This window comes from Balaenoptera physalus, assembly GCF_965194825.1.
Source record: "Balaenoptera physalus genome assembly, chromosome: 5".
Lineage (NCBI taxonomy): Eukaryota > Metazoa > Chordata > Mammalia > Artiodactyla > Balaenopteridae > Balaenoptera > Balaenoptera physalus.
In genome coordinates, this window is record NC_138884.1 from 137,941,318 (window position 1) to 137,953,012 (window position 11,695).

The window sequence follows — 11,695 nt, forward strand, 5'->3', positions numbered from 1 at the left end:
AAAGAAATAAAAGTCTCCTGAGTAGTAGAAGACACACTTGGAATCAGACTAAACCAAGCATAGAAAAATATACTGAGAAGTATTCCTGACCAGTAGAAGAATGTATACTAAGACCCAAAAGATGATTTTCCCATTATTAATATGAGGCCTTCTAAGTAATTTTTAAAAATCTAAAAACCTATCTAGGTTGAGCTGCATGTAGCTAGTTTGAGAAAAAATTTGAGTACTTACTATAATCACTCACAGTTGCTCTTTTGTTCTTTTTGTGATTAAATATACACACAAAAAATCAAATGTATTTAAATTTTTTGTCTTACTCTTCTTCTAAGTGTACTTGAATCATGATGAATATAATGAGTTGTTATTTATAATATGAAATATGGAATGAAAACTAAATGTTTGTGGAGAAGAAATTTCTCTCAACTTGATATGTTATGGATTCCTCCTAGAAATTAGCCATTATTACAAGTGATGAGAAAAGTATCAATCAATTATCTAACTACATGCAGGGATACATGAGGCACTGAGCAGACAGATTTACATAGTTACAGCTAATCTGTCCTCTTGGCAAATGTGGGTAACTGAAAGCTTATCCTCTTTTTTTTTTTCCTGAGAGAGAAAGATTCAGGTGAAATTCACTAATGTTTGGTAGGAAGCCCAGTTGCCTCTGCCCCGATGTGTTCTGATTTATGGCTTTGAGGAAAACAGTACAAGCTCTTGAATTTGGTTAATGCAGGCTTCATTAATTTTGGTTAATGCAGGCTTTATTTTTCAATTAATTTAGGATTTCAGGCACAGTGTAATTCCAGTATTAACAACGCAGTGTTACCAATCAAAACAAACATCTCTTCCTGAAACCTGCTAGTTTGCAAAGTGGAGAATGTAGAGTATACAGCTTTGTACATTCTCAGCAGGACTTGGCGGTCCTTAGACCATTGCCTATGCTAACCAGCCTTAGGTTTATCACCTCTGTTTACTACTGCTCTTAGCTCAGTTCCTACCAAAATGGGAGTATTCATCCAGGGATCTCATGCCCAGGCTGGTCTCTGCTTCTCGAATGGCTTCCTTTACTGCCCGTTAAAATTCTAGCCCCCTCTCACGGTCCATTCCAAAACCACCTTCTCCATGAAGCCCCTCCTGACCCTTACTACTGCAAGCAATCCTGTCTGCTTTGTCTGCGCCTGGGCCTCCCATTGTTTCCAGGCTCCTTACAGCCCTTATCACAGTCTGCCTTTTATACTTAGTTGCGTCTTCCCCTTCTCCGCAGCAGATTATACTTGAGGTAGAGCGTGGGTCTTATTCATATTTCCTGTAGCATCCAGTGCAGTGCTGTTCACAGACTGTGTGTATGATAGTAAACCCACCCTCAAATAGCACGAGGACAGACTTTATTTCAGGCACTGTGTGGGCACAATGCAAGACTATAACTTCTTACCGTCAAAAATGCTCAGATTGACTAAGACTTGTGAAAAGATAACTATTTTATGAGGAAGAATTTAAGAGAAGTCAAATGAGAGATTATAAACACCATTATTATTCACAAAATGGAAACACTACTGTGTGTGTCGTGGGCTATGAATGCCAAAGAAAACTTCAAGGAGAAAATGCAAGCTAGATCACAAAGGATGCTAGGGACAGAGATAGAAATTGATTGGGGCTCCTGAATTCCATGTAGAAAAGATGTAAGGAAGCAGAAATCAAGGTGGGTGACCAAGGGTATTCAGAGTTCTTACAGGCTTGGGGAGAAGGTTATAAAAGGCTCTCAATGCCCATCAGAAAGCACTGCAAAATAATGTGTTAGGAAAATTCATGGTGTTTGTGTGTAAGATGTTTTCAAGGGAGGTGAGGCTTGTTATGTTAATATGTTACCCACATGGTGCAGTCCTTCTGACACACATACAGGGCAGTTCTCCATGTTAAGGATAACAATTATTTCCATTTATATAGTAGAAATGCCATAAAAGATTCCTTGCTTTATAAAAGGTTTAAAGTAAAATTATTTTAAGAACAGTGAGCACTTCTGGTGAGTGTAAGATTACTTTTCTTCAACTTTTACAAAACTCTTTCAGAAACATAGCTGGAGTGTAACGCAAGGTACATCTGTATGCTGTGTTAGCACACCTATGTATTTCTGGTTTACAAGGAAGGGTATCCTGAACAAAGTGCTCTTGCCCTATTTCATTTAGACTTTAAGTCTTCCTCAGAGTTCTAACCTTTGAAGATCTCAAAAGTGAATATTCTAAGCTGCATAGAAATAGACAAGACAGTGCAGAAACTTAAAAACTCAGATTTTTTTCTTGAAAAAATGTTGCAATATCTTCTTAACTTCCTTGGGATATATGAGATTCACAAGGCCCACTCAGCCATCTGCTTTGCTTGATTTCAGATCATTTCCATCTTTTCCAAAGACACAGAGGCAAATAACGTATGTGCATATGTGTGTATGTGCACATGTGAGCAAGTATGTGCATATACATACACACACACACACATACACACAGCTTAGGTTGTGTTCTCATATCAAGTTTTGGAAACTATACTTTTCTTGGGGTTTTGTATAACCAGTTATGTTTGCCTTAAAGTTATTGTTATTTTTAAAATACAGAAACTTTTTCAAACTCTTTTTCTCTTTTAACAGCAAAAAGCAGCTTGCGTGATTATAGCACACTTTCAAAGTCCATGCTACTCAGTGTCCTTTATGGTAGCAGAATGATTTAGTTTTACTTTTGTGCAGTATTTAGAGCTTTGGAGGGATGCTATTGAAAGAGTTCTTTTTAAGAATTATGAAATTTGTATTATAAGAGTGTTAAGGTTTAAATTGTGTGCACCCAAAAGATATGTTGAAATCCTAACCCCTAATTCTCAGAATGTGACCTAATTTAGAAATAGAGTCTTTGTAGATGTAATCAAGGTAAGATGTGGTCATCAGGGTGTCTTTATAAGAAGAAGCAAGGAGACACAGACAGAGACCCATGGAGGAGAAGGCCATGTGAAGACACAGGGAGAAGGCCATGTGAAGTGAGAGGCAGAGATTGGACTGATGAGTCTACAAGCCAAGGGACACTAAGGATAGCCAGCAAATGCCCGAAGAACATATCCCTGGTGTTCTGGTGTAGATGATAAACCATATAATCATGGAGTCACTTACTTAGTCACTTGAAGCTTCAGCTTTTCCACCTGTAAAATGTGAAAAATGATGACATCTACCTAAAGACTTGTTTCTAAAGCATGAAGAACAGAATTTTGCACACAGTAAACTTTCAATAAGCATTAGCCATGTTTCTTTATTGTTTTCTTTTCACATGGAGTCTGCGTCTAAGTCATACAGTTTAGAACTTGTTCATCAATATTCAGGGCTGTGGCTTCCTCATGCAATTCCTCTCCATTACAGTATTTACTTTCAACTTTCAGGAAATTGTTGTGATATACAAATGTTGTTAGAAGAAGACATTTCATTGCCACAAGTCAAAAGTTGTCATTATATTTACATACATACATATATATAGAAACACATGTACATGTTTCTAATCTATCTATCCATCTATAGACACATGCAAACAAAATTTATAAGGTCTTAATGTAAATGCCCCATACCCCCTCAGATAGGCTGCTCTCATGTACTATGAAACCTGTGCAATTTCACATATTGGTCTGCAATATTCAAATAATCTGAAGAACAGGGATAACAAGACGTAATCAATATTTTATGCATTTATGAGCTCAACTTTTGCTCTTAAGAGATAAAGGCATTGAAGAAATCAGAAGTCTAAATTACTTACACCTAATGAAATAATAAGTAGTTTGTTGGTTTAATAGGATTGGGGCTGAAAAACACATTTTAGGAACACCCTGTAAATAATATAAGACAGAGAAAAAAAGCAATGATTAATTAGGCTGCAAGTTCATTAACATAAAACTTCATATGAAATTTATAGATTTCTAAGCTACTTATTAGACCTCAGTAAGTGGTTGAGAATCTGAGCTGTAAGAAATGAAGCTCACTTAAATAAATAACTACCAAGATCAGAACAAACGGCCTTTGCTTTATAAACCTTGCTCTGCGTGCCTTCACAGTTGAGGCAGAAGCCATCTAAAATGCGGTCTTATTCCTAAGCCTCCGAGAAGCATGTCATTATTCTTTCCACTTTGAGAGAGGAGCCAGTCAATCAAGCAAGCTTATTTTGCAGGTCCTGGAGGGGAGGATAACACATTAAGTTTTCCTCTTTCTTATTCTTGGTAACATTTTATCTCAAGTGCCCATTAACCAGCACACTCTATAATTCGGGCTGAATTATGATGAAAGCACTCTCATGGGAGTACAAAGCATCTGCATCAACCAACCGCTGCCATTAGTTTACAAGAATGAGTCGCTGATCACACCCAACAAGGTAAAGTGCCCCCGTCCAGGACCTACACAGAGTCTACCCTACTGAAGGATCAGAGGAAATTCCTTTGTCCTCTGTTGCTCTCACCTCACCTGTGCTACCTTAAGAAGCCATTGGGCTTCATTTCTTCTTTTTATAATGACATTTGTGACACTTCATCCTGGGATTCAGATCTTAATTTTTCAGTTCCTTTTTTTATGTCATGATAAAAAGTCTGGGGAATATATAGTGTCAGCTGCCTTTCAGATTCATCATTTCAATATTTTCATTTGCTACAGCTGTTTAATTAGGAGAGGCTCCTTTTGGTAGGCTCCTTTTGTATAACTTTAATGAAACTGAAGAGCATGAAATGTGGTTTCCCTGCTTTTAAATGAAGCTACTTTTATAGAAATAAGATGAGAAATGGAGAAATTGTTGAAGTCACAGTGCATGAAATTAAGGGAGCCCAAACTGTACTGGCAATAGTGCTTTTTTTTTTTTTTTTCTCTTAAGTTGATGTTTTGAGGACCAAGGTTGCGGTTGCTAACAAACAGGGCTGATGCTGTTTTCTTTCTTTTTTCAAGTTCATAGACTTCTGACAGACATGCCCTTAAGGATTTAATTTGTTGTTGTTTAGGAAAATTATATGAAGCAAACTATGTGCGATGGAGGGCTATTTTCAAACAACACAAAAGCAAATTAACGATGGCATCTAGTTATGAGATAAAAGCTGAAATTGGGCGGGATTTCATGTAAAGCAGGATTCATTGTGTAGACCTGAAACAGAAGAACTACAGAAGATTTCAAGCAACTTGTGTTAGAATCACATGGCATGTGCTGGGAGGCCCCACCAAACCAATAAGGTGTTAGTTATGTGGGTATTCTAGTCAACATCAAATTTTCTATCATGCTATTGTGTCTCTAAAAATACAAAGGGAAGAGATGAAGCTATACTTTTCTCATACATTAATCAACGTAACAACCACGTTGGAAATTCTACTGCCAAATTCAGTGGCTCTGCATTGCCTTGCTATACAATTTAGATTAACTTGATAACAGACATTTTTTTGGGGGGGTTGTGGATGCAGGTCAGTCTTGGAACTGGTTTTAATTGCTAGTTTCAAATTATGAAGATACTGAGTGAGATTTTCCTGCTGACCTAGAATAGAGGATTAGTACTCTGAGATTAGAACAAAGAGGTATTAACCCCCAAGTTTAAAGAGAGAGCATCTAAGAGCCAGCAACAACTGGGGCCTGAAACCTCCATCAAAGATTATTAGCTCATGAAGCCCAGCCTTCACTCCAGCAGACTGTAGAAAGGAGAACTGAGAAGGCAAAGAGAGCAAGAGCAGCCTCGAGGGCTCGTGTTTCTGTCCTGCAGAATTCCCCTCCTCTCCTCACCGGATAGCTGGGTGCTTGTCAGTTTCTACCCCAGCCCTCTTGTGGTACGGGGGGTCAGGAGCTGAGGGGTTTGGGAGATAAGACCAGATCTAGCTTGCCATCTCAGAAAACTGAGCTGTAGAGAGGCTCCCTAAGGTCTCCTCATAAACTCTGAAAGGCCACCCCTCAGTCCGCACTTGGACTTCTGACTTTCGGGGGGCAGAGATGGCCATTCAAGGTGAGCCAGGAAAGTACTGACAAGCAGTGAGAAGGAGGCTACAGTCATGGTGTTTAGCTTAGAGAACTTTGCACCTCCTTCCCATCTCTTCTCCCACCTACTCCAACCCCAAAGAGGTAAAGCCTTGAAAAGGGACAAGGAGGAATTAGTGTCCCGTCGCCCCTGCCCCCTCCACTCGAAGATGCTAAGAATGAAAGCGCTGATTTCACCCTGCTCTCCACACCCAAGCTTTTGGAGCTGCAGACCTGGCCTTGGCCAAGGGAGGGAGGGCTGAGGCAGAAATCAGATTTAAATGGGATATGAGAGCAATTTTAAACTGGAGAGTGTTCTGATCATTGAGAGTGAACTGAAATGCAAGAGACTTGCTAAAATGTTGGGCAAAACAAGGTTGAAAGCAGTGATTGGGAAAAAAAAGTGGTAGTTTATACCCAAAACGTCAGTTCAATTAATTGTTTGGTTCCTTTGATGGCCTTTGATCTCTTTTTGTAATTTTCTTTTGATTTTAGGACAAAACCACTGAGGTTATCCCTCTTTAAAAAACTAAAATTAAATAAACACAAATGCTGAATTTTTTTCCCAACCCAAAACCTTCCATGTTTCCTACATTTAATGCCACAGTAATAATTTTCCCAAGAAAAGAGTTTTCTGGAAAAAGAGAGCAACAGAAAGAACAAAAAAACTGCCCACGAAACCCACAACATTGTTTTGCCTTCTGCATTCTTATCAATCATTTGAAACAGCTCAAAACCAAGTAAATAGTGTTATAATTAGTTATCTTTTTAGAATGATTAATTTTCTATTTTAGCTCTGGGTAATAAACTCCTTCTTAGCTGTTTGTCCCCGGTTGGGTTTTTCAGGAAGCGGTCTCTGCGGTAGAATTTTGTGTGTGGGAGGTTGATTAGAGAGTGCTTGTCCGGGTCAACAGTGAGGGAGTGAAGGAAGCAGGAAGGAGTACAGGGAGAAATCCAACCATGATGCAGTTACAACAAAGAGCTGTCCTGAATTGGGGCCTGGGGGCTGGGCCTTTAATACTCTCTGCCTAGACCAGTCTTGGATGCAGGATGTCCTTAGGAAGGGGATGTGACCTGACTCAGCTGGGGGCTTGAGCTACCTATACTCCCAAGAGTGGCGCACTGGTAAACCAGCTCTCCGGAAAAAAGAAAAACGAAACAAAACAAAAAACAACCACAAAACCCTTATTTTTTGTTTGTTTGCTGGTTTCTATTGTATAAGTAGTTCCATCATGGCTGATTTCAAACTGCTGTTATGATGCCACTGAATGAGAGTTGGGAAGAGATGATCGCAATTGGCTCTCACGAAGCAGTAAGAGTGGCCCCAGCACATCATCGGTTCCGTCCTCGGGGGAGGGATCTTGGTAGTGCACCATGGCACCCACCACACTGACTTCTTTTCATGTAAAGAAATACTTTTAAAACTTTAAAAATTTTCAGCTACATTGGGCACTCCATAATAAATAGTTGCAAGTTTTAATTCAGTGAAATTAAATCACCCGGAGTGAGAAAGTCATTTATATTCCATGATATCCCAACAGCCTATTCTTATTTGGCAGTCTCAGGCTCTGAACCAACAACAACATCTGCTGGCAATTTATTCTCTATTATCTTCTGCCTACTACTTAACCTACTGGATCAAACAATTCTATGTTCACTGTTCCCTATCCACCTGTAAGTTGGAGTGTTCACTTGTAAAAATTTAAATGTAGCTTTAGAAAATTTTTCATACCCTGATTGGAATGTCGTTTATAAAAATTTCAAATATGTAATCATTATTTTGCCAAATCCACTGCTCCTTTGGCCAATTTATAATTTATTTCCCTACGACTTCAGCCTGATTGACTTTCTGAAGGCTATTGACTTTCTGAAGGCTTAGGAAGGGCAAAGAGTATACAAGGACTGTTGAAAACAAAATGGAGAAGTGCCGAAAGATGGTGCAAGCTGTTGACGTTTTGCTTTACTGGAACCCAGTGAGATCGCTGACCTCAGGGCTTATTTCCTTTTCACACACATTCATCAACGATTGGCCTGTCTTCTCTCTGGGACTCTCTCTTCCCTTGCCCACTGTGGAAATGAACATAGTAATCCAACTTCTCTCATTCTTGTCTCTAAGAAAAGATTGTGCGCTTGCAATGTAGGAGTTGCACACTCAGTATGTATTGTTTTGTTGGATTTACTCTAACAAGTAAAGGCAAGCAGGCAAGGCCTGTGAAATAAGACACAAAAGGGATTTTCAAACCAGGAGGATATTTTCACTCTTTGTAACAATAGTTATCTCTAGTCTTCATTGAGATGTAAAATAGATCCCAGTTTGATTTTTCATCCATTTAATTTCTTAGTTTATTTCCTATGAGTTGGTAGTTTTCTTTACTTCTGGGGATAGCTCCCAGAATTGTCCCACCTTAGACAAGAAAGCCATACAGTCCCTATAAAGGGGAAGAAATGTGGATGTATATTAGCTATGGCAAAGGCTAAGCTGTTATAACAAAGGGACCCAGAAATAAAATAGCTGGATTAAGATAGTTAGCTTTAGGTAACACTTCAGCCAGTTCAGGCCTGGGTGATAAGGGATCACGAAGGACAGAGTCATTGGGGAACCCAAATTTCTTCTCTTTTTTTCTGCCGTGTTCGCCATCCTCTAGATTGATGTACTAATTGGCAAGGCCCTAGGAGGGATCTGGGACGCTAACATGGCCATGCTCCAGTTCACAGGAAGGGCAAGAGCAAGAGATCACTTTTTAGCCAAGATACAATTTACTTTTAAGATGCAAGTGTTACTTCTACTCACATGCCACTGAGGGCTGGAAAATGTAACTTCTAACTGGATGGCCATGAAATTATGCGAGGACAAATTTTGAGGGATGGCTCGCAGTCTGCCACTCTGGCCCCCTAAATATCCATGTTGACATTTCTTACCATCTTCCTGTGTCCCAAGGGAGACAGTCCAAAGTCCCATCCATTTCTGCATCAGATCAAAGTTTAGGAATTCTGGGAGATGATGGATAGTTCTCTTCAACAGGTCCAGTTGAAGTTTTTGTGGCCTGGTAACTATAAACCAATAGACAACTTATCAGCCTAAAATATGATAACTACAATTTGAAACTCTCATTCATAAAATAGAAGAATTGGAAACACAGCAGTCCTTAGTTTTTACAAAGACTTCCTGCCCTAGCAGGGGAGTACAGTTTGTAATTAGCCATCTGGCCACCTCTTTTTGTGCTTTCTGGGAGAGCTACCTTGTCCATTTTCCTCTGTGGACCCCAGCTTTATCCCTTGTAAGAGTCTCACATGTTAGGTTTTTCTCTATCTGGAGTGGGTGTTGAAAAGTAAAGTTTTTGCACGCTGCTGTGCTGCAGGCCTGGGACCTAGAGTGTTGCCAGACTTGTGATTTCTTTGGTAATACAATTTCCTAAAAATTGTACGCCTTCAATCTACTTGCTTCCATTCATTCCTATCAGCAGGTGACTTTAATAAAGGTTTTTTCCTAGACATAGTCCTTATGCCTACTGATTCTCTTTCACTGCTGGCATCATCGCTCAGTCCACCCCCCAGTTCTTCACTTAGGCTTGGCTTGGAAGATAAAGCTCTAAAGATAAGGCCTAACATAGTGTAGGTATCTCATGCCAAGGCATCTTCACAGGAGGTGTTTGAGAGAGGCTCCAGGTAACATACTTATGTTCTGCTGTTCTTGGTATAAACCAATCCAGTTTGTGTTTCCAATTCTGTGAGTCTCCAAATTTCTGGATTCTCAGGTGATTTAGATTTCAGACTACAGGCAGAGAGTCTCACTTAGCGGACTTGTGATTCCTTACATGTCTGCTTTCAAACTGACACATTTTTGCCTGAGTGTATCTCTTTCTCACGTATCTTATTAAAAGTAGCAAGAACAGCTAACCTCTAAATTTCTGGGTGTTTCCCACTACTTCCTCCAGAGCTATAGGCTCCCTGGGTGTGCTTTCTGAGTTGACACAGGTGAGAGTTTTGCTAAATGCATAACAAGGGTTACAGAAGGCCAGCAGGCAATGTCTGGCTTTTCTCTGCCCACCAGATAATTTCTAAACCAGTTTAGAAATGTATTTTAGGTTTTGTTATTTTCTATACTGCTTCCAGGTGCTAATTTCTGTATTAATCAAGCTAAGTCGAGGTAAAGGTTATGTTGCTATAACAAAGAGATACCCAAATATGACTTATGTAAGAAGTTTTAGTTTGGTTGATCCAGGATCTTAAGGCAGTTCTGCTACTCAAGATGACCGATAGACCTAGATTCCTTTCATTGTGTTGTTCCACTAACCCTCACAAATGCCTGTTTTTATGGAAGAGAGGAGAATGGATTTGAGGGTACCAACTAATAGTTTGCCAAACTCATTAGGAAATAGGCCCAAAATGTTTCAATAAGATTAATTAATATCTTAGCAGTCACTACACTTTGCCATCAATCTCATTGTCTTCTTGTTTCACAAATGATGAGACTCTTAAGCCATTCTCCCCAAGTATCTTTTTGACTAGAATCATGAAATCATCCAATTGGATGAAATCATCTAATCAGCTCCTACAGAGGGCACTTGTGGGATGTTTGGGTAGTTGAAATGTCTGGGGACTGTTATTACCATTTAATGCCCAAGAGGCCTGAATTATGATCGAGGGACATGACCTCAAAATAGAGGACTGTCCACTCAAAATGCGTGAAAAACTGCATTTCCTAATTCACAGCCCTCATTTTCAGGTCATTAGTGTCAGAACAGAGACAAGAATATAGATTTTCTGACTATCTGATAGGTTCACTTTCTAAAATCCAATCCTTGAAGAATAGTCTTGAGGGAAATTACACTTTAAAAAAAAGTTTTAAAATGTTTTGCTGTGCTCTTGGCTCCCACCTGTTCTATAGCAGCAGCAACTTACCTGTATAATTCTGTCTTTTCCTACCATATTTGAAGAGTAAAAAAATCTGTTAAAAATAGAATGACAGTTGTAGGGGAAGGAAATAAAACTCTAAATACAGTATCTCTATATGCATATATAAATAGGGATATAAACAGACAAATACAGACTATGGCTATAGCAGTAAGACATTATTCTGGTACGAGGTTTGTGGCATCAGTCTCATTGCTTTATATTCAGGCTTATGTATATGAAGGTACTGTGCTTTCCCTTTTCAAATAAAGAAGGTTGGAGAGTGAAGGTGGAGGCATGGGGATGGGAGCGATCAAGCCCATGGGCACTGGGCAGAAGCCTGCGTCTTGAGTGTCCAGACAGGGGCTTGGTGTCTAAGAGGCTGAGACCAAGGAACCAAGAAGAGGAAACAAGGGAGAGACCCCAAGTCAGGAAGACCTCAGGGACCAGTGCAGAAGCAAGCCAGCCGCAGGCTCGCATGCAGGCAAGTAGGCAGGGAAACAAGCCGTGAGGCACCAGGAAAAGGAGGTCTCAGCCCTGGGACGTTGCCGAGAACCACATAACAGCAACAACAATATAAAGTAGAGACAAAACACGGCCTTATCAGCAACAGTAATAAGTACCGTAACAGGATTCCCAGGGAAAGCCACCTTGTTGCCTGGAAGGGAGAATGAAATAAGGAGTGGTAAACATGTTATCTTGACCAGAGGCACAAAAGTTAGACATAAGAGCAAATTGTGACATATTTATCTTAGCCTGTTGAGTATGCAAAAGAGCATATTGTGACTGCAGGTCCAACAGTGCCACGG